Source organism: Heptranchias perlo, chromosome 23 (genome assembly GCF_035084215.1).
Source record: "Heptranchias perlo isolate sHepPer1 chromosome 23, sHepPer1.hap1, whole genome shotgun sequence".
NCBI lineage: Eukaryota > Metazoa > Chordata > Chondrichthyes > Hexanchiformes > Hexanchidae > Heptranchias > Heptranchias perlo.
Genome location: NC_090347.1, coordinates 6631570 through 6656259, shown reverse-complemented (window position 1 = coordinate 6656259; position 24690 = coordinate 6631570). Strand labels below are relative to the sequence as shown.

The 24690-nt window shown below is 43.3% G+C and overlaps 1 protein-coding gene across 2 annotated transcripts in view; it reads left to right on the top strand.

Moving 5' to 3' along the window:
• The first annotated feature begins 7023 nt into the window (after positions 1–7023).
• helz (helicase with zinc finger) overlaps positions 7024–24690 on the top strand; it is a 242759-nt gene continuing 225092 nt past the window's right edge. For both annotated transcript variants that reach the window (XM_068003894.1, XM_068003893.1), the window contains exon 1: positions 7024–7073. The gene's annotated coding sequence lies outside the window, so the exon portion shown is untranslated. The remainder of the gene's footprint in view (positions 7074–24690) is intronic.

The following is a 24690-nucleotide window of genomic DNA, read 5'->3' as shown; positions in this document are numbered from 1 at the left end:
TGCGAATGCTGGACATGTTGCCAGGGGCATTGGATTTTCTTCTCCTTTCTGTCTCTTTTTTCTCTCTCCTAATCCAATCTCTCTTTCCCTCTCTTTATTTCTCTTCCAGTATCTAATTTGACTCTAATTTACTCTATTTCATCTCCGTCATTCCTCTGTTTCTTTGTCTATCCTTAAATCTCATTGGTTAAAGAGATAGACTGTTGGTCCTGTCGTTCACCAAGGACCCAGATGCTCCATTGATCTCGCCACGCCGTTATCAACTCGCATTTCCAGCAATTTGAAACGCAAAACATTTTTGAGCTGAAGGGTGAGGGAAAAAATCCATCTCACAGGGGCACGCCGCGAGATGCTCCACTGCAGCAAATTCTGGGCCATTGTTTCAGATGTGGACCTGTCATCAGAACCGTAATCCAATACCTGAGCTAGGCAGATCTGCAATATGTTAATGATTGTCCAGCTAGCTTGGCTCATCAATGGCTCCTGGAGGGGTAATCTGTCAAACCAGTACCATACCCCACAGACCAGTGCCCTAAGGAGTCGAATGATCCTGGCTGAACAAACAGCGGGAAGCTGCACAATTTTAGCCATTTAACTCGAGCACACTTAGGCCTTCCAAAGCCTTGGCTCTTGCCAAACCATCCCTAAGTTTTCTGATCTTAGTTAAGTGGGATGTGTCCTAATAGGGACAGCGTGCACTCTGTTTCAGGCACTATTTATGTGGATTTCACAGTAGCTTGGTTTGGAGACTCTTAACCATAGTGATGGAATTCTGTGCTGCCGGATCAGAAAAATATGTAGAGCAGCCAAAACTGGATGCAATTTTCCATATGTGGTTTCACCAATATTTTATAGAGGGTTGATATCACATCCTTAGATTTACATGGGAACAACTGAACATTCTATTTTCCCTTGCAACCATTGCTGGCCAATGTAAGGCTGCTTACATATTATTCAGCAAATTTATTACCATAGAATCATAGAAATTTACAGCACAGAAGGCGGTCATTCAGCCCATCGTGTCTGTGCCGGCTGGAAAAGAGCAATCCAGCCTAATCTCACTTTCCAGCTCTTGGTCTATAGCCTTGTAGGTTACAGCATTTCAAGTGCATATCCATGTATTTTTAAAATGCAATGAAGGTTTCTGCCTCTACCACCCTTTCAGGCAGTGAGTTCCAGACCCCCACCACCCTCTGGGTGAAAAAAATTCTCTTCAGCTCCGCTCTAATCCTTCTACCAATCACTTTAAATCTATGCCCCCGGTTATTGACCTCTCTGCTAAGGGAAATAGGTCCTTCCTATTCACTCTATCTAGACCCCTCATAATTTTATATGCCTCAATTAAATCTCCCCTCAGCCTCCTCTATTTCAAAGAAAACAACCCCAGTCTACCCAATCTTTCCTCATAGCTAAAACTCTCTTGTCCTGGCAACATCCTCGTAAATCTCCTCTGTACCCTCTCTAGTGCAATCATTTTAGAACATCCTTAATTCATGCCACAAGTTGTTAATATAAACATAGGTCTCTTGTGAAGGACCTTATTATATACTTTCTGGACGACATTCACCAATCATCTTATCAGCATCCACCAACTCTCTTACCTCCTCAAAGCAGTCCAGATTGAAAAGAAAAAACTGAAAATGCTAAACTCCTTCTATGTGCTACGAGTTACCAAATTTGACGTGACCTTTACCCATTGTTTTGGTCTGTCCTTTATCAATTCTAACAAAGGCTCCCAACCCAAAGCATTAACTTGTCCTTTCTCTTTTCAGATGCTCTGTACTTCCAGCATCTTTTGATTATATTTTTTAATTGTTTCACACTTGGTTGAAATCTAATTGTAGAGTTCTGAAAGCTCCAAAGGTGGACAGTACACTTTTTTTAGATGATATGCATTTGACTCCCATGCCCTGTTTGATGCTAGTGCAATCGCACCCCTCTTCTACCAACTGACCTAACAGGTTACATGTTAATCAAATTCCAAATTTGTCATTTCCTTTGCTTGTTCCATTTAAAATTTTACCCCTCTCATAAGTTAATTTAATGAAAGAAAAAAGAAAGACTTGCATTTGTATAGCAGCTTTCAAGACCTCAGGATGTCCCAAACCGCTTTACAGCCAATGAAGTACTTTTGAAGTGTTGTAAAGTAGGAAACGTGGCAGCCAATTTGCGCACAGCAAGATCCCACAAACATCAACAAGGTAATGACCAGATAATCTGTTTTAATGATGTTGGTTGGTGGATAAATATTGGCTATGATACCGGGAGAACTCTTCAAAATAGTGCCATGGGAACTTTTACATCCACCTGAGAGGGCTGATAGGGCCTTGATTTAACATCTACATCTGAAAGATAGCACTTCCGAAAGTGCAGCACTCCCTCAGTACTGCACTGGAGTGTCAGCCTGCATTTTGTGCTTAAGTCTCTGGAGTTGGATGATGAACCCACAAACTTCTAACTCAGAAGGCAAGAGTGCTACCAACTGAACCACGGTTTGTTGATTGAAGTACAAAGCATTGCTGCATTGTTAATTGAAAGTCTGAAAACTATGTGTTAAACTAAAATGTGCGACCAGGTCAACCTTTGCTGGTATATCGGAAGATGACATTATTTTTCCGACTTGCACCATGGTAGAAGAGGAGATAGGAGTTCACTGTTTGAAGTTCAGAATAAATTATTGTGAACCCGACCATCTGGAAAAGTTTTATGAAACAAGCAGCAATATTACAGCAGAACTTCATAGTAATTAAGGTAAGAATGTCACAATTTGTGGAATTATAGTTTTAAATCCAGTTTAAGAATCCAATGTGATAATAATAACTTTGGAGAAATGGAAATGGAGTGAGTGATTAATAGGAATAACTGAAAATCTTGCGAGCAACAAGGAGGGCAATGCTAGGAATATAGACAAAAAACAATGTCCTTAATACTCAGTTCTTCAGGTTTAGTGTCAGATAGACTGCAGCGGTTCAAGAAGGCGGCTCACCACCACCTTCTCAAGGGCAATTAGGGATGGGCAATAAATGCCGGCCTCGCCAGCGACGTCCACATCCCATGAACGAATAAAAAAAAAAGACACCTGAGCTACAAGGAGAGGCTATAAAAGTTGTTTGCTTACACTAGAGAAGAAGAGACTGAGAGGGGCTCTTATTAAAGATCCTGAAGGGTATTGACAACTTGAACCCTGAGAACTTTTTACCATGGCTTGGAGAACAACAACAAGGGGCATAGGATGAAGTTTGGAAAAGGGGAGGTGACTGGACAGATCAGATTTAACCATTTCACACAGAGGTATATGTTTGGAAAGTGCTGCCTATTGAGGCAACTAAGGACGATAACATTAGTAATTTTAAGAGAGTGCTGGACAGGCATTTAGTGAGAAAATCAATTGATAAATGTGGGTAGTGAACTGCGTATTATATTTTTGAATTCTGGAGCCAATCAGATCGACCAAAATGATCTTGTTGAAGGAACTTCCTATGTTCTTATTTACGTTGTGGGACAATAGATTTTGACAAATAAGCCAACAGGTGACTGAGGAATAATTCTGAATGCAGATATGGAGAAATAAAAGAAATAAATGAAGTTAAGCAGTTAATGATGAGCAAACCTGCTACAAGGCACAGGACTTAGATGATTAGACCTCTTGCAACAGAGTCAACCAGTCCACTCTCATCCTTCATCATCCCTCCTCCATAGGCCACCTCTGTGGTATTGTCCTCACTTGGTACCAAGGCTAGTTCATGTCTCCTACAAAGACTACTTCCCTTTCCATCACACAGTCACTTCAGGAGTGCCCAAGGTTCCATCCTTGGCCCCCTCCTAACTCTTGTCTACTTGTTACCACTCAGTGATATAATTTGTAGGTGTCAGCTTCTATATGTATGCCGCTGACACCAACCATACTCCATGATTACCACTGTGTGGCTCGACCAGCATCAAGGCTTAACTGAGCCTAAAATTTCTCCAACTTAATATTGGCAAGACCAAAGGCATCCCATTTGGTTCCTGCCAAAGATCCTGCACCCTAGACCCCAATTCCATCATCTTCCCTGGTGGCTCACTTAGGCTGAATCTAATGGTATGCAACTTTGCTGTCCTGTTTGACCTTTAGCTCAGTTTCAAACCCCATATCCTATACATTACCAAGACTGCCTATTTCCACCTTTGCAACATTATCCACTTTCACCTTTAGCTCACTACAATCACCATGGAAACCCTCATCCACACTTTTGTCACCTCCAGGCTCGATTTCTCCAATGCCCCGTCTGCCGGCCTCCTAAACTCCACCGTACATAAACTTCAACTTGTCAAACTCTCTGACACCTGCATCCTCTTCCGCACTAAGTCCCACTTTCCTATCATATCTGTCTTCACTGTCCTCCATTGGCTCCATGTTGCCCCAGTGTGCAGAAATTCAAAGTCCTTGTTTACAAATCCCTCCAGGGTCTCGCCCCTCACTACCTCTGCAACCTCCTTCAGTCCTATATACCAGCATGCAGCCTCTGCTTTTCTGGCTTTGATCTCCTTTGCAACTCCATTTCGTTCCGCTTCACCTTTAGAGCCTTCAGCGTTCTGGCTCTACACTCTGGAACATGTGTCCTAACCTGTCTTGCTACCTCATATTCCAAATTTAAAAACTTCCTCAACACCTACCTCCTCAAATGTTCCTTTGGCCACTTCCCTAATTCTTCTCCAACTACTGCTTGGTGTCTGTTTCTATCCCTGTCTAGCGTCATGGGACATTTACCACATTAAAAGTGCTATATAAATGCAAATTATTATTGTGTAGGACATCAAGGTTGCTAGCACATTGCCTGCTGTCTTGTGTAGGTTCTTCTACCATACTGAAGGCAGATATCTGTATGTGGCTGCTCAGGAACCTTGAAATCTGGGACAACAGTTTTGGAAAGATATTACCTGGAGGTGATGTGCTCATTTTTCTGGGATTTGGCAGCTTCCTTGATTGAATTGCAGGAAGCAACCTAACAGTAGCTGCTGAACTTCCACACTTTCAACTGTTGGATCCAGTATTCACTGAGGTACGGTTGTGGCCACGAGGATGCTAAAGATACACTCGCCTGTTTTATGGTAAGTTTTGGTGCTCATCATACAACCCACGAGTTTATCTGCTGTGCGCCTCATGATGGGTCAAACATACACTTAACAACTAGTAACTGTCGTCCTTACATCGGAATCGCTAGATGAAAAAAGGCCAAGGTCCATCCAGTTCGCCTCTTACCATCCTGGTAGTCGCTTGATACAACGATAATAGAATTGTTGACTAATCACAGCAATCAATCTCTATCAATTAGTCTACAACAGACCCAGACATGACGCAAGGAAAACCCCCAGTGGAGGAGAGCTTTGGGAACCATAGGTCCAAAGTCACCTGTCATGTCTCAAATTACTCATATACTGTATCCCAAAATGTTATTTTCAGAAAGAAATCTATCTAATTTACATTTGAATGAATCAATACTAACTGCTTCCACCATCTCCCAAAGGATCCTATTCCATAGATTGACCGCTCATTCACTGAGAAATAGTTTCCGCAGATTAGTTTTCAATTTACCCCCTTTCAAGAGAAGGCCAAATCCTCTGATCTACAGTTCTAGACTAGGTGCAAATAGCTTGTTGTGATCTACATTATCTAGACGGGGAAGGTAATTGGGGTTTCTTTGGGCATCAAATTGGTTCCAAGAAAACACAACAGGTGATAGGAGATTTTGATCACGGTAGTCCTCTGTGACAGATTCCTTAATCAAATACTTAAAGTAGGCATGGCTGCAGTACTCCAGGATGTTGCCGGTGACTTACCAGCCAATTGGCTCACTGGTGGGATATAGACTTCCTCTGGGGGGCTGGGATGCTTCCCACTCAAATTCCAGATAGCTCTGCAAGCCAGTGTCCTAACAAATAGAATGATCCTGGTGGGACAAGCATTGGGAAGCTTGCTACTGCTCTGTGCTGGTAAACTGTACAGTTTTAGCCAGTTAATCTGCAGCAACAACCCTGAGCATTGGATCTCTAAACCTTTGCTCTTGGAAATGGAATGTCTCCCTATGGGATAGAGAGACTGAGTTCTCCATAACCACATAAACAGAAATTCCATGTGGATTTCTTAATAGCTTGGCTTGGAGACTTAAGCACAAAGATAGGTTTGAGCAGGGGTCAGATCTGGACTACACTGCAGCAGATTCAATAGTAACTTTCAAAGGGGAATTAGATACATAAAAGAAAAAGAAGAAAAACTTGTATTTATTTAGCGCCTTTCACAACCTCAGGACAGCCCAAGGTGTTTTACAGCCAATTAAATCCTTTTGAAGTATAGTCACTATTGTAATGTAGGAAACGCAGTAGCCAATTTGTGTGCAGCAAGGTCCCACAAACAGCAATGTGATAACGACCAGATAATCTGTTTTTATGATGTTGGCTGAGGGATAAATATTGGCCCAGGACACCGGGTAGAAATAGTGCCATGGAATCTTTTACGTCCACCTGAGAGGGCAAAGAGGGCCTTGGTTCAGCATCTCATCTGAAGGACGGCACCTCTGACAGTGCAGCGCTCCCCCAGCACTGCACTGGGAGTGTCAGCTTGGTATTTTGTCTCTGGAGTGGGGCTCGAACCCGCAACCTCCTGACTCAGAAGCAAAAAAAAATGCTGAGGAAAACGTTTACAGAGCAGTGGGGAGCGGGACTAATTGAATAGCTCTTTCAATTCAGGCAGGGTGGGCTGAATGGCCTCCTTCTGTGCTGTCTGACTCTATACCTAGCTAACCAAAAAAAAAATATATATATGCTGGAATACAGGGTCTGATTTAATATTATATGGATATATAAACATTTACAGACATATTGCAATCGGTTGCGACAGCAGAAAGTTAGGTGCAGAGCACTGAGTTGGAGGAACCTTCCTTGCAGCCCTGGATCTGAGGCCGCGTGCACGCGCATCGGAGGCCGCGTGCACGCGCGGCGGCGGCGGCGGCGGCGCGGCCGAGGGTCAGTTTCCCACAATGCCTTTGGGGGACGCTGACAAGTGGATCCAAGATGGCGCAAAAGTAAAGGGAAAGGTACGTGCGGAGTTGTGTTCGTGTCCGCCTGCCTGCGGGCTCCGGGCCTGCCGCTTTCTGGGAAGGCGGGAGGGGGAGAGGAGCGGGAGGTCCGAGAATGACCTTCGGGTGGGCCGGCGGCTACGGGAGCTGTCAGCCCGTGTGTGTGTGTGTTGTTTGAACAGGAGGAGGAGGAGGTGGTTGGGGGATGGGGGGTTTGGTTGCCGATTCGGTGGCCGCTGTGTGTAAATCTGCGGCCTGGGCCGGCGATGAGAACAGGCCCCGGCTCGCTCTCTCTCTCTCTCTCTCTCGTTTGGTCAGCGCCGCCGAGTTTCGGGGAGCTCAGCTCGGGAAAAAGAGCAGGCCCGCGCTTGTCGCGGCCAGAGTGTGTAACGTGTAAACAAGCGGAGAGAGAGGGAGAGAGAGAGAGAGAGGGGGGGGGGGGGAAGGGACGGGACGGAGCGCACTGCTCTCCCCACAGTCTGTAACCTCAGTGTGTCTGAGCTGGGAACATACTGCTCACTCGCTCCATGTTTACTACACCGTACAGCTCCTAAAACACACCACTGTGACGATATATTTACCTCCGTATCATGCCAGTCGCTGCAAAATACGAACTTTTAGAGCAAGTAATAGCGTTTTCAAAAAAAAACTTGTGTTTTTTTTGTCACGCCACTGCTGTGCAGTTGGTAAAACCCCTCATATGAAGGCGAACTGTTACTCCAGCTATTTTAGTCCTGCTGCACTAACAATATTGTGTCTGAACACTTGTTTTGAAGTCGGATTCCATTACCAATACTGTATTACATCACCACTTACTGGCTTACAACAATAATTGCTATCAGCTAAACTCACCTGATGTTTATATTGTAGTCACCACTAACAAAAGGTTAAAACGTTTTTGCTAGCCCTTTTAAAAAAAAAATGTGCATGAATGACACTTGAAAAATCTTGAGGGGTTTTCAGGCCCTATGAGTCTTGAATTTTCCATTTTATTTTTGTCCTTGCTCCTTGGTGTCTGGATGTGTGAAATTATGCAATTAAAAGTTGTCTTTTTGATTTATGAATCAAAATTAGCACCACAATATATCAAGTGCCTTTGTCTTGTTCCTCAGCCATTTTGTTTTTCATTACATGCCATAATGCTAAAGGAAGGACACAGTCCTGGGAATATTTTCTCACTTTTGTAGGTATGTTCTGAAGCTTAATAGGTTTAATACAGATATTCAGGGACTTTTAACAGCAAAAATAATGAATTAGCTCCCCCTCATCTATTTCTTATCCCTTTGGATCTGATGGGACATTTCAAAGGAGTCATGTGGGGAGGGGAGGTTCGAGGGGTTGGGGCCAGGTGGTCACTGCTTCAGCCATCTTATGCCCCCGCCCATTGGAATTCTCTTCCTCAGCATCTCGACCTTGCTACCTCCTTGTCTTAAAAAAAAACCTCCTTCCTCTTGACCATGCTTTTGTCGCCTCCCCCTCTTCCTTTTTACCCCTCCCTCTGCACACACTATCCATCACTCTGTAAAGTGCTCTGAGATGGCTCTTTGTATGTAATGAGTGTTATGGAAATATTAATATAATATACTAATCTGTGATGCAATAATCCTTTTGCAAAAGACTAGTTTTCAACCATAATCACATTTCTGTTACTTCGGTGATCTCGTAATAGAAGTCCATTCTAATGCCTCTCCTCTCTTTCACCCCTCTCCCTCTCCCTCCCCTCCCCCCCCCCTCCCCATTTGTCTTTATTTTTATTTTGGGGCTATTTAATAAAACATTATTGAGTCCAGGGTGTCTACATAAATGCCACCGGAACTGTTCCAAGTTTGCTAGTTGCCACTGCATTGATTTCTTTAATGCCAATTTTCCCTTGGTTATTAGTATCTTGTTACTGAGAGTAAAACTCAATAAAAAAAATTCTTTCCACAAGGGAAATCATTTTTAAAAAGCAAACACTCTACCTGAATTCCGGTTGTCACCCACCTGCATTCATGCTTCTTTTGAATATTGGCCCTTTAACCACCTGGCTGGAGGTGTGCAAGAGTGGCTGGGGTTGAATTTTTATTTCTGTTCCTTACCAAAGAACTCATTTGTGCCAGCTTGGTGCTTTCCCTCTACTTCCAGTTTGGATGGAACTGTGCTCATGAAACGGCATCATATTGCTCTGTGACACAAAGCATCGGTGCTCCACTGTGCTTGCTGTCACTGAGTTCAAGGATACTGAGGCCAATTACAGTGTACCCATCTGCCACCCTGGCTGGGATCAGCTAACTCGGCACAGACCACTGATTGAATCTGGGTCTTCCTCTTCTGTTTGCCGTAGTATCACATCATGTAGTGTAGTCATAGAGGCACTGGAAAATCACTTACATTTTTCATAATTTGTGTATTGTGGACCTCTCTCCTTCAGAACCTCTGCCCTGTCATCCCTTTTTCCTTCTTTCAAAACCTCCTAAGAAATATTTTCTTTGACCACGCTGTCACTCCCTGGACAACACATGGTCCCCCTCTTTCCCTCTTGCTTCCTGTCCACTTTTTTAAAAAAAACCACTGCCCTGTAAAGTGCTCTGAGAATTCTTTTTGTATGTGTGGAGTGCTATAGTTTGTTTAACTTTAAATGTCTGTTGTGCTGATGCTCTGCACAATTGCTTTTCCCACTTAAGTCCTATTTTTTAAAATCCATATCGGCATCTTCAAATTGAGTCAAAAAGCAGTATGGGAAATATTTATCCTTTGTAGCCAGTATAACTTTACTAATATGAGCAGATCAGCAAAATGGTGAATGAAAGCAGAATTCTATTGGTGGAGATGTATTTAATTCGATCCCTGGAAAATGTGCTGTGGGATGCAAATGTCATGTCAGATTTTATCCCCAAGGCTGGCCAGTAGGACATGTGTTTCTGTGAGGCATTTGTCTATTGACATCCCCAGTGATGCACAGAACTATGCAGAAGACAAGTGACAGTTTAAAGTATGCAGATGGCTAGACTTCAACATAATTGATAGAGACCAGTTGAAATTTGAAACTAATGGTTTGCAATGGAGTGTTACTGATCATTCCTTTAGTTGAATTAAAGAAAACACTCACCACATCAAACTTGAAAAAAAATTAGAAGCTCCCCTGATTGGTATGGGCACTGTCTATGTCGTGTTAAGCTATACAAACTTAAGGATCCCAAGCTCTATTTCCCATTTGTGCTGAGTTAACTGATTTCAGCTGGGAGTGGTGTTGGGTGCTGCATTTAGTCTTAGTGCCTATGGGCTAAGGAGTGAAAAAATCAGCCAGAATTTCTGCTTATTGCTGTCCAGTTTCTCCTGTAGGAAAGTACACATGGAAAAATGCCAAATGAGAACGGGATCAGATTGAACTTTGATGCTTTCCATGGTCAAATAGGAAACCAGGGAAGAAGTCTGAAAAACAATTGCAGAAAATTCTCTGCATACAATACAGGACATCTCTTGAATAATGGTTGGGAGGTGTTTTAACATGTACATTAGTAACTCCAAGTATAATTTTCACAATTTCAGGATTACTGTATAATTGAACAAGAGATGCTGTTTTTAATCTAATGCAGCTTATAACTTGCACTGTTTTGGCAGAGTTTGTGGATTTATTTTTAAACATTTTTTACAATTTTCCTAATAGGATTAGAACATCTTCCTCATTTATTCTTTGTTTCCCAGTTCTTCCCCCTCCACTTTGTGTCTGCGCTGGCATACCTGCCTTTTTTCCCCCTCCCCCCTTTTTTGCTCAAGCTGCACATTACAGCTAAGACAACAATCCCTGGAACTAGTGGAAGCATTCTCTTGAATTCCACTAGGCTGATAACGTTAACTGTTGTCAGTTCATTTCGTTGTTTGATTTGCTTATGGTGGCAGTAGAGACTTGGTTCTCTCTATCCTTTTGCCTGTGTTCCTTCCTTCAAGTTAACAATCCTGTTAGTAGTGCTGACTGACATTTTTAGGGTTGAGGATTTTGGAACACTCCTTTCTTCCACTCCTGATATATTACATTTATATACACTGTGCATTTTTGTACAAACACAAACTCATTGCATTCTGGCTAGTTTATCAAGTTTTGATTGTATGTCTTTAGTTTAGTCTTGGAGTGTAATGTAACTGTTAATTTTAAACTTAAAAACAAATTCTCTCTCGCCTCCGCCCCCCCCCCCCCCCCCCACCACCCTGTGTTGGCTCCTTCCTGAGGTAAACTTCCATGAATGCTGGTAGCTTTCCAGTACTTTTTGCCCAAGTGGTATTGTTTGAATGTGAGTCTTTGTAGTGAGGGTCGCAACAGGTTATTCGACCATTGAAAGCATTGAAGCCGAGCCTAGCCCTGACTTTACCTGATGTCCATATGTTAACTTCCATCATGGGTCACTGGATTGCAAGCCCCTCAATTTTGCCATGCCTCTCGAGCCCAGGGGTGCTGAGGTCAATTCTAATGCCCTTACAGCTGCCCTAGCTGAGATCAGCTAACTAAGTGCAGACTGAGGATCAAACCTTCCATGTCCCTTTAGCTCAGCTACTCATTGGATAAGCATGTTAAGTCATTGACATAACTAAGACTATTTTTCATGGCTCAGTGTGCTTGCTCAGTTTTGAAATCTGTGCCAATGTTTTTCTTGTATCTGCACCTGAAGAACAAATTCTCAGGTGTTCTACGTTGACATAGGTTCGACATGCAGAAGACAAAATTAATGCCTTCTGAGCAATCCTTTGCCTTTGTTCTGGTGTTGTCGTTATGTGGCCTTATTGAAGGTATTCGGATGGAACAAAGGTGATTGAAAATGAATTGTTTTCCTTTGTTCACTTTTGAAGTAACACGTGTATAACAAACTGGACAGCAAATCTTCAGTGTGTTACCATAAAGGGAGTGTGGGTGTGTTACAGTAAATACACTACAGTGTTAAGATTAGAGATCAGTGAGTACATAGAAGCATTAGTAGGATTTCAGTGATGTACAATGCTGGGCAAGTGAAATTTTGAGTTGTGAAAAACACCCAACGTTAGATTTTATTCTTACAAACATAGGTTGTATCTGGAATGAAAATTTAAAACTATATTATAGTAATATGAAGTACTATGAGTGATGGTGGGAGTAATCTGAGACGATGGATCAAGCTTCACCCAGGAAGTGTTTTGCACCACATTGAAGTCTATTGTCTTAAGTGTAATTTCACCTGCAGTGTATTGATAGGAGTGCATTAATTATGCTTAGGAGAGCACTGTAATTTCACCAAATTCTTGTAGAAAACTGTGATGTCATTGATGAAGAAATGTCAAACTAGTTAATGCCATGTTTTTAGCATCTTTGTTCTGGTGTTGTAGTGTATACTAAGTGAATGTTTCATCTAACCTTTTTTTGACCCATCTGAGCTTAGTGATTATGCACAAGTGTCTGTTTTATAAGGCCTATTGCTAGCTCTCGAGACTGGCCAGTAGAACAGTGGAAATTATCAAAATTGTCCCACAGTAGTATTCCGCATGCTCCAACAGTCGCTCACTGTTACTGACTTCAGATTGAAGGTTATATGTTTGTGCACTTCTTCTGAATTTCTGGAGAATTCTCAAGTGCCTAAACTTCCTGCCTGTTTTACACTTTTGAAATCATACCATAGCTGATAGAAGGTCCAAAACCAAATAAAAATTACATCATCATGATGGTGTGTTAATAACTCTGTAACTTGAGCTGCAGCCTTTGCCAGTGTTGTGATGGACAGCTGAGTGGAAAGTGAAGCTTTTAGGATTTTCACACTGATAGTGGTGAGAATTATTGATACGAGTTGATGTATTGCCAGTCAGATATGTGTAATAACATTAATTCAGGTTCTGTGTGCTTCCCTAGCATCTCTTGTAACTTTTGGAGTTCTGTATATAATAAATTGTAAGGAGCGTCCTAAAAGAATGCTCCTTTCCTGTAGTTTGCTTTTCATCCAATAAGGTTTTGTATAGTTAGAACCTGATATCACATACTTCGTTATCACTGCCTTTTTTTAAATACTAATTTTCCTTCCCCTCCACTGAAGGAAGTGACTCACAGGCTCATAGTTTCAGGATGCTAGGAGCCTTCCAATACCTTGCTGAAGCAAATGAGGCCAGTCAATAGGTGTGAAGATGCTTTTTTTTCAACCGAGGACTTGCCCATCTTTGCCGCAACATCATGTTTGAATCCCTCCGATCGGTTTCTGCCCCTGCCACAGCACTGAAACGGCCCATATCAAAATCACAAATGACATCCGATGTGACTGTGACTGTGATAAACTATCCCTCCTCATCCTGTCTGCAGCCTTTGACACGGTTGACCACACCATCCTCCTCCAACACCTCTTCTTTGTCGTCCAGCTGGGTGGGACTGCCCTCGACTAGTTCCATTCCTGTCTATCCATTTGTAGCCGGAGAATCACCTGCAACATCTTCTCTTCCTGTTCCCACACAGTTACCCCTGGAGTCCCCCAAGGATCTGTCCTTGGCTCCCTCCTATTTCTGATCTCCATGCTGCTCCTCAGTGACATCATCTGAAAACACGATGTCAGGTTCCACATGTACGCTGACGACACCCAGCTCTACCTCACCACCATCTCTACCTCACCACCACCTCTCTCGACCCCTCCACTGTCTCTGATTTGTCATGCTGCTTGTCCGATATCCAGTACCGGATGAGCAGAAATTTTCACCAATTAAATATCGGGACGACCGAAGCCATTGTCTTCGGTCCCCACCACAAACTCTTCCATAGCCATTGACTCCATCCCTCACCTTGGCCGCTGTCTGAGACTGAATCAGAACGTTTGCAACCTTGGCATCCTTTTTGACCCTGAGATGAGCTTCTGAACCCATATCCACTCCATTGCCAAGATCGCCTATTTCCACCTCTGTAACATTTGTCTCCACCTCTGCCTTAGCTCATCTGCTACTGAAACCTCATCCACGCCATTCTTACCTCTAGACTCAAATATTCCAATGCTCTCATGGTCAGCCTCCCATCTTCCACTCTCCATAAACTTGAGCGAATCCAAAACTCTGCTGCCCGTATCCTAACCCTTACCAAGTCCCGTTCACCCATCACTCCTGTGCTTGCTGACCTATGTTGGCTCCCAGTCCGACAACGCCTCAGTTTTAAAATTCTCATCCTTGTTTGCAAATCCCTCCATGGCCTCGTATCTCTGTGTCTCTGTAACCTCTTAAGACCCTCCGAGATCTTTGCACTGTTCCAGTTCTGGCCTCTTGCTCATCTCTGATTTTAATCGCTCCACCATTGGCGACCATGCCTTCAACTGCCTAGGCCCTGAGCTCTGGAATTCCCTCCCTGAACCCCTCCGCCTCTCTACTTCTCTCTTTTTAAGATGTTCCTTAAAATCTATTTCTTCGACCAAGCCTTTGGTCACCTGTCCTAATATCTCTTTAAGTGGTTCGGTGTCAAATTTTGTATGATGACGCTCCTGTGAAGCGCCTTGGGACGTTTTACAACGTTAAAGGCGCTGAATAAATAAATGCAAGTTGTTGTATGATTACTGAGTCTGACCCTGACCCAGTGGAGGTCCAAAGAGATCACTAAAATGTAGTCGTCATGTACAAACAGTAATCACAAAGGCTAATGGAATGTTAGCCTTTATTACTAGAGGGCTAGAATATAAAGGGGAGGAAGTTTTGCTACAGCTATACAAAGCCCTGGTTAGACCACATTTGGAGTACTCTGTACCATTCTGGGTACCGCACCTTAGAAAGAATATATTGGCCTTGGAAGGAGTGCAGTGCAGATTCACCAGAATGTTACCAGGGCTCCAAGGGTTAAATTATGAGGTGAGATTACATAAACTAGGCACATCTTCCCTGGAATATAGAAGGCAACGGGGTGATTTGATTGAGGTTTTTAGGATCTTGAAAGGAATTGATAGGATAGATAGAGAGAAACTTTTTCCATTGGTGGGGGAGTCGAGGAGAACGGGATGCAACGTTAAAATCAGAGCCAGGCCATTGAGGAGAGAAGTTAGGAAACACTTCTTCACACAAAGGGTCGTAGAAGTATGGAACACTCTCCCACAAAAAGTGGAGATTTTTTTTATTTGTTCATGGGATGTGGGCATCGCTGGCGAGTCCAGCATTTATTGCCCATCCCTAATTGCCCTTGAGAAGGTGGTGGTGAGCCGCCGCCTTGAACTGCTGCAATCTGTGTGGTGAAGGTTCTCCCACAGTGCTGTTAGGAAGGGAGTTCCAGGATTTTGACCCAGCGGCGATGAAGGAACGGCGATATATTTCCAAGTCGGGATGGTGTGCGACTTGGAGGGGAAGGTGCAGGTGGTGTTGTTCCCATATGCCTGCTGCCCTTGTCCTTCTAGTTGGTAGAGGTCGCGAGCTTGGGAGGTGCTGTCGAAGAAGCCTTGGCGAGTTGCTGCAGTGCATCCTGTGGATGGTACACACTGCAGCCACAGTGCGCCGGTGATGAAGGGAGTGAATATTTAGGGTGGTGGATGGGGTGCCAATCATGCGGGCTGCTTTGTCCTGGATGGTGTCGAGCTTCTTGAGTGTTGTTGGAGCTGCACTCATCCAGGCAAGTGGAGAGTATTCCATCACATTCCTGACTTGTGCCTTGTAGATGGTGGAAAGACTTTGGGGAGTCAGGAGGTGAGTCACTCGCCGCAGAATACCCAGCCTCTGACCTGCTCTTGTCGCCACAGTATTTATATGGCTGGTCCAGTTAAGTTTCTGGTCAATGGTGACCCCCAGGATGTTGATGGTGGGGGATTCGGCGATGGTAATGCCGTTGAATGTCATGGGGAGGTGGTTAGACTCTCTCTTGTTGGAGATGGTCATTGCCTGGCACTTATCTGGCGTGAATGTTACTTGCCACTTACCAGCCCAAGCCTGGATGTTGTCCCGGTCTTGCTGCATACGGGCTCGGACTGCTTCATTATTTGAGGGGTTGCGAATGGAACTAAACACTGCAATCATCAGCGATCATCCCCATTTCTGACCGTTTGATGGAGGGAAGGTCATTGATGAAGCACTGAAGATGGTTGGGCCTAGGACATTGCCCTGAGGAACTCCTGCAGCAATGTCTTGGACTGAGGTGATTGGCCTCCAACAACCACTACCATCTTCCTTTGTGCTACGTATGACTCCAGCCACTGGAGAGTTTTCCCCTTATTCCCATTGACTTCAATTTGACTAGGGCTCCTTGGTGCCACACTTGGTCAAATGCTGCCTTGATGTCAAGGGCAGTCACTCTCACCTCACCTCTGGAACTCAGCTCTTTTGTCGACATTTGGACCAAGGCTGTAACGAGGTCTGGAGCCGAGTGGTCCTGGCGAGTGATGCTAGCTCAATTAATAATTTTAAATCTGAGATCGATCGATTTTTGCTAGCCAAAGGTATTAAGGGATATGGAGCCAAGACGGGTAAATGGGAGTTAGGAAACAGATCAGCCATGATCTCTTTGAATGGCGGAACAGACTCGAGGGGCTGAATGGCCTACTGCTGTTCCTATGGACCTCATCCAATGTCAGAAATGTGGATTTCTGACTCTGTAATGAAGACGCTCCTACTTGGGCTAGGTAGCGGAGGGCTGCTGGTGCTTGTGGAACTGTGTGTTACCATGAGTTAGTTTTTAGGAGGAGAGGGAAGAAAATTTAAGTGGGTGAGAAAAATATTAGGCAGCATTTATCAAACAATTATTGTTGTGATTAATCTGTTGCAAAATCAAAATTGAAATGAAAATCATTTAGTTTCATTGGTTAGATATAAATAACTTTTGTGGCAGCAGTAGGTAGATACTGGAACAGATCTGAAGTACATGTTGCTTTACATCAGTTTCATCCTGTTATAACTTTAAATAAAAATGCACCAGAAGTTTTAGACAGTTTGATGTGTGAAGTGACAAATGAGGTTTACTTCAAAATAAGCCACTGAGACTATATAATGTTTACATGCAAGTCACAAAAGTGATCATGAAGCTGTCAAATTGTCATGAAAACCCAACTGGTTCACTAATGTCTTTTAGGGAAGGAAACTTGCCATCCTTACCCGGTCTGACCTATATGTGACACCAGTCCCACACCAATGTGGTTGACTTTTAACTGCCCCCTGAAGTGGCCTAGCAAGCCACTCAGTTGTATCAAACTGGCGATATAAAGAATTAGTGGTTCAAAAAGAAAACCGACCACCAGCTTCTCGGGAACCAGGGAAGGGCAATAAATTCAGGCCTCGTCAGTGATGCCCACATCTCAAGAATGAATTTTAAAAAAAACTTCTGACAGTAAATGTAGCTAATACTACCTTCTTGCCGAGCCTTTTGATGCTGGTTTTGTCATTTTTGGTATGCTAGTTCTAAAAGGGCAATGCACATCTGCCAGTGTAGGCCAGTGTTGCTGCCAGGATGATCACCACTATGAGTTAGTCTCCCTTCATTTGGGACCAGGCGCAGTATGACATCTGCTTTATCAAGCAGATTATACAGTCTTGTACCTCTCTGGCAGACTGCTGCAGCACCATTCAGCTTCTGTGGATCGAAAAAAGCTAAAGATACAATTGGTAAAAGGCGACCAAAGTCTGATACCAGTAAGCAGCACTCCATGGGAATATTAAATTGTATTTGTGTGTGCAAGTTCTGCTTTTCCCCCCACTTTGCATCCATACAAGCAAGCAGTTAACAATGACTCCCGACTTGCAGAGCTCCTAAACTGCTGTTGATACCAAACCAACAGGGACTCTACAAAGGTGTGACTAAGAATGGGAGGGCAAATCTGCTTTACTTTTGGGATTATTGTTGTATATCCTTCAAAACTGGGCATCTTTTGACATTACTGGCACATTATGGCCAGGGTTTTCTGCTTATGTGCTCGCCAGCTATGATTTTCCTACTGTTTATTTTCATCGACAGGAAAATTACAGGCTAGCAAGTGAAATACTGGCCCGTATATTCACTAGAATCTTGCAATAGAGCACTGAGACCACGTGAGCTCAAGGAGGATGGTTGCAAAATGTAGCTGTTTTATGAGTGACTATTGGACTGTGTCTGGTATCTTGATTGGCTTGAAGTCATTGCTAGACCAAAAAAAGTACATTTCACAGTGGATCACTGAGTCTGTGACTGGTTTACTGGACCTCTCAACACATTTGAACTTAAACACGAATTTGCTGTTTTGTACTTATATGCACCTTAAAGCTGCGCATGGCGGTTGTCCATAAAGGGCCTCTTGATAAATACGCGTGTATGTCTTAAGGTGCAGAAGGTTTATGTTTAGTAACTGTTTCATTGGAAAACTGGTGAAAATGTTGAACAAATTAGGTATGGGAAATATTGTTGCATGAGTAATTTAAGAGACCTGCCAAAAGGATGAAGTCAGTAGTGAAATAGCCACAGAGTTTGTTTCTTCTCTGTTATTTTAATGAAAATTGGAATGCAGTTTTTTCGTTGTGCGATTGTTAAGCTCCATTGTAAGGATATTGACTCTTGTCTGTGCCCAAGTTGACTGCATTCTGAATTTAAGTGTTTACAAAGTTTACATTGACATCTAAAATTGTATCTATTGAAAGCAGTGGATTGGGGAAAAAGATTGTATGTGTTGCTTGTTATAATTTGGTCTCCCCAACACTTTTGTGTGCACCACAAAAGGGCAGTTTCCATAAAGTGGATGTAGTCCACTTTGAACTGAAACTGTCACCTTTATGCATGTCCTGAATGGAACAGGATCAACAATTACACTTTTACGGTAGGATTATGCATGGGAGATCACATGGACTGCTCCTGTAACTATCACACTGTTAGACCATTACATTCTGGCTAAAACTAATAGATTTATTTATAAATAAGACAGTTGCACAGAAGCAGAAGAATACAGCAAGGGACAAGATATCTAAATTGTTCTCAAATAGTACAAGTCTAAAATGTTCATTTTTTTCAGTAACTTTTGACTTTCTGAAATATTACGTGGGTGATGACTTCACAGAGCCTTCCTTAGCGCTCCATCGAGGATCATACAATGTGTAGCAGGGAACTGAAGATTACAGGAATCACCCATAGCTCATACACAATTTTCTGGGATTCCCAGGGTGGGTTCCATTTGAAGAGGAAATGGATTCTCAATGGTCAGACAATTAAGATTGTTACAGATGTTTAAACTTGAGACATGAACTGTCTTCCTTTTGAAATGTCCTGAATAGATCAGGTTTGAGATAGTAAATTTATCTGTTTCTTCCAGTCAGCCAACTTGTACACATTACAATAACAACTTGCATTTATATAATGCCTTTGACGTAGTTAACCATCCCAAGGCGCTTCACAGGAGCGTTATCAAACAAAATTTGACACCGAGCCACATAAGGAGATATTGGGACAGGTGACCAAAAGCTTGGTCAAAGAAGTAGCTTTTAAGGAGCGTCTTTCTTTTAGGTGGGAGTAAGGATCTTACTACATCACGTACTTTTCTGTGCCAGAGGAGGTGAGCAGTCGAACTCCCAGGCCTTCGCTGATGTTGCGTTTTAAACATAGAAAATAGGAGCAGGAGTAGACCATTCGGCCCTTCAAGCCTACTCAGCCATTCAATATGATCATGGTTGATTCTCTATCTCAATACCATATTCCCGGTCTCTCCCCATACCCCTAGATGCATTTTGTGTCTAGAAATCTATCTAGCTCCTTCTTAAATATATACAGTGACTTGGCCTCCACAGCCTTCTGTGGTAGAGAATTCCACAGGTTCACCACCCTCTGAGTGAAGCAATTTCTCCTCATCTCAGTCCTAAATGTCCTACCCCATATCCTGAGACTGTGACCCCTCATTCTGGACCCCCCCAGCCAGGGGAGAAATCCTTCCTGCATCCAATCTGTCTAACCCTGTCAGAATTTTATATGTTTCAATAAGATCTCCTCATTCTTCTAAACTCAAGTGAATACAGGCCGAGTCGACCCAATCTCTCCTCATACGTCAGTCCAGCCATCCCGGGAATCAGCCTGGTGAACCTTCGCTGCACTCCCTCCATGGCAAGGAGACCAAAACTGCACACAGTACTCCAGGTGTGGTCTCACGAAGGCCCTGTATAACTGCATGGCACTTCCCAGGAGCGTTATCAAACAAAATCTTGTTACCCCAATCTTTTTAATGAAAAGATAGGGGTAACAAGATGGCCTACTGCTGCCTCTCTATCTCCCTCGCATGAAGTGGCTGAGACTAGTAACTCTTCTGACGTTCAGTCTTCATACATGGTGACTCCAGATAGCACTTTGCATATATTGGTACGTGAACGGTAACAACAACTTGGATTTATTTAGCGTAGTAATAAGTCCCAAAGTGTTTTACAATTGTGATTATCAACCAAAATTTGACACTGAGCCACATAGAGATATTAGGAAAGATGAGATAGGTTTTAAGGAGTGTTTTAAAGGAGGATAGAGAGGCGGAGATGTTTAGGGAAGGAATTCCAGAGCTTAGGGCCATGGCAACTGAAGGCATGGCCGCCAGTGGTGGAATGAAGAAAATTTGGGGATGTACAAGAGGCCAGAATTGGAGGAGCGCAGTGATCTCTGAGGATTGTAGGTCTGGAGGAGGTTACAGAGATAGGGAGGTGTGAGGCTGTGGAGGGATTTGAAAACATGGGAGAATTTTTAAATTGAGGTGTTGCCAGATCGGGCGCCAATGTAGGTCAGCAAGTGCAGGGATGATGGGTGAACAGGACTTGGTACAAGTTTGGATATGGGCAGCAGAGTTTTGGATGAGCTCAAGTTTACATATAGTGCAAGGTGGGAGGCCGGCCAGGAGAGCATTGGAATAGTCGAGACTAGAGATAACAGGCATGGATGAGGGTTTCAGCAGCAGATGAGCTGTGGCAGTGGTGGAGACGTGGCGGTGTTACGGAGGTGGAAATAGGCGGTCTTGGTGATGGAGACGATATGGGGTGGAAATGAGCTGTCCTGTTGTAAAAAGATTGTATTCTACTGCTTATATCCTGAATATTTCATTATTTTAAGATGTTTGTAATCTGATAATCCTTATGACATGGTTCTTTAAAGCTTTCCATTTGTGATAATTTGGATAAAATTGTGTTTTAAAGTAGAAATGTAACAATAAAACACACAATATCCCAATGGGCGGGTTTTCAAAACAGTATCTGAATGAAATATTCTGTGCATTAGAATAATCTCTTATTTTACCATTACTTTAGTTTGTTTTTTTGCTTAGCAATATTGGCTTTCGGGGTCATTGAAGGTTTCAGCTCTTCCAGTTGATTTGCTGCAGTAATTCCATTAATTGAAGTAGGTAGGTTGAAGTTTTTGCATGGGTCTCGCCTAATGTCTTGACTTATTTAATGTAACAAGATTCCATTGTATTTTTGGTTTTGCTTTCTGAAAGGCATGGCCAAAAGAGGGTTTCTTATTGAAAAATTGCATTTGAGATTAACATACTAGAATTCTGCTCCCTTACACTTTCGGGTTTTAATATGAGGTCCAATCATATCATTAGAACTCACTGGCTGGATCTGCGGCCACTTTGCTTGCATTACATCATTGGAATACCCATTTACATGTGTCAGCGGGGTTTCGGTTGCACTTCTGGTGAAGTAACACCGGCAAAATGGGAGCAGATCTGAGGAATTTCCCATGCCCTCGTCATGCTTCACCCCCCCCACCAAGTTTGGGAGCCTCTGGTATAAGAGGAAATTCAGTAGAATGGATAGGAACTTGGTTGACTGACATAAAATGGACTGTTGCTTGGATTGGAAACTGTGTACTGCAGGAATCAGTATTGGGTCCACTTTTGTTCTCTGAGTACATTTAGATGACTTAGACTTGTGTTTAGGGAACGCCATCTTGAAATTTGCTGATGTCACAAAAATAGGGGTTTTGCAAAGAGCGAGGAGGGTTGTAAAGACTTCATGAAGCCACAGGTTATTGGAATGGGCAGGAAGGTGATAGATGCAATTTAGGGTAAGTGTGAGGTAATACACGTTGGGAGAACAAAAACAAGAGGTGGAAGTATACACCCAATGGAATGACACTGGAGGGTGTGGATGAACGGAGAGATTTAGAGGATTTCCCAAAATTGCGGGTGCAGGCAGATCACGCCACAAACACCAACTGAATCTTGTAAATCCAAGAGTAAAGAAGTAATAAATTTGAATGGAATTTTGACTGGGTCACAGTTAGAGTACTGTGTGCAGTTTTGGTTGCCCCTTTATAGAGGGGACATTAAAGCTGTAGTGAGCCTACAACATAGGCTGGTGCCAATGATGGGAAACAGTAGTTATAAGGGGAGATTTGAACTACAAGGGCTATTTCCACTGGAACAGAGAAGGCTAAGAGGAGATTTGACAGGAGTTTTAAAAAAAAATTATGATTGTTTTGACAGTGAATAGTGAAAAACTGTTTCCTCTAGTTGGGCAGTTGGTGACATGGGGTCACATTCAAAATGATTAGTGAGGAGAGAGGTTAGGAGAAATTTTGTTATGTGGAGGGCTTTGGAACATGGAATGTTTTGCCACAGGAGTGGTTGAAGCAGAGACCACTGCATCTTTTAAGGAAAAATTGGATAAATATTTGAAGCAGAGCAAGATATAGGTGTATGAGGAGAGATCAAGGCAGTGCGATTAGTTTTGAATGCTCCAGAAAAAAGCTGGCAGAGACACGATGGGCCAAATGGTCCCCTCTTGTGTTGGTTCATAATCCAGGTTGTGACTCCATTGTCAGAGCTGTCGTACTTTGGATGGAACACTAAATCAATGCCCATATACCTGTTGCGATAGTTCAGGAGGACATTGAAGATCTGAAGAGGCAGGAATTCTCTGTATCCAGGCCAACATTCATCCCTCAACCAATTCCATCAAAAAAAGCAATATAACCGGCCATTATCTCATTGCTGTTTGTGGGATCTTGCTGTGTAGAAAGTGGCTGCTGTGCTTGCCTACACAATAACCACCGCATTACAACGTGAATGTGAAGCACTTTGTGAAGGTTTTGAGTTGTGAAAGGTACTATATAAATTTGGGCTTCCCCCCCTGAATTTACCATGATAAAATTCTGTTTATAGACGAGCCTTATGGCTAGGAGGATCGAGTGTGAAATCATTTGTACTGTTGCCGACTGTACTGCTTTGTGATAGGCTGACTTCAAGAACGTTTGAGGCATCATTGACCGAGTGTGGCACCAAGGAGCCCTAATAAAATTGAAATCAATGGGAATCGGGGAAAACTCTCCAGTGGCTGGAGTCATATGTAGCACAAAGGAAGATGGTAGTGGTTGTTGGAGGCCAATCATCTCAGCCCCAGGACATTGCTGCAGGAGTTCCTCGGCAGTGTCCTAGGCCCAACCATCTTCAGCTGCTTCATCAATGACCTTCCCTCCATCATAAGGTCAGAAATGGGGATGTTCGCTGATGATTGCAGAGTGTTCAGTTCCATTCGCAACCCCTCAGATAATGAAGCAGTCTGTGCCTGCATGCAGCAAGATCTGGACAACATCCAGGCTTGGGCTGATAAGTGGCAAGTAACATTCGTGCCAGACAAGTGCCAGGCAATGACCATCTCCAAGGAGAGAGAGTCCAACCACCTCCCAACGGCATTACCATCACCGAATCCCCCACCATCAACATCCTGGGGGTCACCATTGACCAGAAACTTAACTGGACCAGCTATATAAATATTGTGGCTACAAGAGCAGGTCAGAGTCTGGGTATTCTGCAGCAAGTGACTCACCTCCTGACTCCCCAAAGCCTTTCCACCATCTACAAGGCACAAGTCAGGAGTGTGATGGAATACTCTCCACTTGCCTGAACGAGAGCAGCTCCAACAACACTCGAAGCTCGACACCATCCAGGACAAAGCATCCCGCTTGATTGGCACCCCATCCACCACCCAAAACATTCACTCCCTTCACCACTGGTGCACTGTGGCTGCAGTGTGTACCATCCATAGGATGCACTGCAGCAACTCGCCAAGGCTTCTTCGACAGCACCTCCCAAACCCGCAACCTCTACCATCTAAAAGGACAAGGACAAGGACAAGGGCAGCAGGCACATGGGAACAACACCACTTGCACGTTCCCCTCCAAGTCGCACACCATCCCGACATGGAAATATATTGCTGTTCCTTCATTGTCGCTGGGTCAAAATCCTGGAACTCCCTTCCTAATAGCTCTGTGGGAGAACCTTCACCACACGGATTGCAGCGGTTCAAGAAGGCAGCTCACCACCACCATCTCAAGGGCAATTAGGGATGGGCAATAAATGCTGGCCTTGCCAGCGACGCCCACATCCCATGAACTAACAAAAAAACCTTTCCCTTTCTTCACCAGAATGAATATTACAATATCCTAAAGTTGTCGAACTAATTCACCAGATCAGTACTAATGAAACCCATCATAACTTGCATGATATTGAATCAAATTAATGAATGCAATACATGGACTTGAAATCAGAGCCCAAAATTAGATATTCTGACAGACTTTTTTGGTATTTTCTTCACGTTGTGACTGCAGGGCTTTTCTTAACCAGCTGTATGTGATGTTTTCTCTTGATGTGCCTAAAGTAGAGACACAACTCTAACTATAGCAGGCTAACTTGAGATTCAAGTTTCACTGATCGTGAAATAAGTGGTGTAATTAGTACTTACTGGTCTATTTCAAACAATCTACTTTTAACGCGCA